Source organism: Ammodytes marinus, assembly GCF_949987685.1.
Source record: "Ammodytes marinus genome assembly, chromosome: 16".
In the NCBI taxonomy this organism is placed as follows: Eukaryota; Metazoa; Chordata; class Actinopteri; order Uranoscopiformes; family Ammodytidae; genus Ammodytes; species Ammodytes marinus.
In genome coordinates, this window is record NC_137220.1 from 24453698 (window position 1) to 24455509 (window position 1812).

Sequence of the window (1812 nt, forward strand, 5' to 3'; positions counted from 1 at the left end):
TAACATTTTCAGCAAAAGTACATTGCTTTCACCACCCGTTAATGGAGGCAATGTAGCTGAAAACGTTTGGGGAATACACACACAGTACTGGAGAAATTTTGTGGGACCTGTTTATTAATTTGCACTCGATAGTCTACAGAGTGAATAAAACCGAATGACAGAGCCCAGAGTAATGTATTACATTTGCATGTTTACTCTCTCAATTTCTAATGATATGTCAAATGGAGAAAAGCAATAAGCCGCTATTATAGTTGATGTTTGATATTGTTCTCTCTCTCTGCTATGCATACACTTGTTGACAGTTATGCTCAATTAAGTCCACTAAGTGCATTTACTTAGATACTACTTGGTATGTGTACTTTGATGGAGTAGCTCTATTACGCACACTGCCATCAGGAATGCGGTGGCGGAGTGCAACTGAATATATTAACAGTGAATGTGTTTTCCATGGACATTAGTCTCCTGGTTTTTGAACCCCGTGTGGAAAATAGTGGGCACATGGAACAAGAGAAAACTGCTGTACATGATTCAAATCATTTGTGTGTCTTTATTTCTCCCCCAATCTCACAATGTTCTGTACCTGACCTGAAGAATGATCATTTGAGATGATTCAGCCTCAAAGCTTTTGTCTGAAATTGACTATGACCTGACCTGGCTTCTTTCCAACATCCACTGTCCGGATGTGAAAGTGTTATATATACTCGAGTACTACCCAGGCAGCTAAGACATGCTAGTTTAAGATTTAGCTTAAATATATCTTATAAAACAAACATTATTTAAACAGAAATCAACACTGTAAAAGTGGAATTATATAGTAATTAAGTTAGTTAACCCTAAGAGATATACAGGCTAGTAATTGACTCACCATCCATGGGACTCATTGCATTAGCTTTTCAGCACTTGTGTTTTTTTGACTTGTGTCGTTTCTTCATTTGCAGCATGTTAGGCAATGTTGTGGGCCGCTAGAATGTCTGTCCTTTTTCGACCGCCGTTAATTGATATTTAATAATAATAAAAACACTCACAGCAGACATTTTTATGCAGACTGATAACTTCAACTTTTGATACATTTTGTTGAAAATCATTTTATTTTAGTAAGATTTTGGATACAATTGTCATCAAGTATGGTTAGACTGTTGTATTGCTTCTTTTTCAGTGATACATCTGATTAATGCTTCCACCACTGACAATTCTCTCAACACAGGAACAATTGTGAAATCATACAGATATTTATCAGAAAAACTGTGGATCTACAAAAACTACAGAACTACAGAAACTGTGACTCTATATGCAATCAGAATTGATTTTCATTGTATTCATTTATTATTATTATTATTATTTTGAATACCACTGATTTACAAGACTCCATAGGATTTGTATGAGTTGCTATATGTGCAGAAAGTGGACATCAGAGGACAGTGAAACAGAATGTACATTTTAGAGAGCTGTCAGCTGCTTCTCTGTGCCTCTTCAGCGCAATCAAAGCCTACGCCACCTCTGCACAGATCTGAGACATACACTCTACTCTGCTGTCTGACTCAGATACAGTATATCATTTTAAAAAGGTGGCGAGGTGGATGCGACAAGCTCCCGAGGGCTGACAAGATTAAAGAGTTTGATACAAAGAAGAGAGCGAGAGAGAGCGAGAGAGAAGCAGGTTTTGGTGGAAGAAAAGGCCTTGTGAGTCACTGTGCTCGTGGAAAGCTGGGGCACAAAAGAGGATCAGGACCATCTTAAAACCTGTTAAGACTTTCAATTATGGGGTCTTGAGCCTCATACACCCATCTATCTGAAACCAAAGGTAGACTTAAT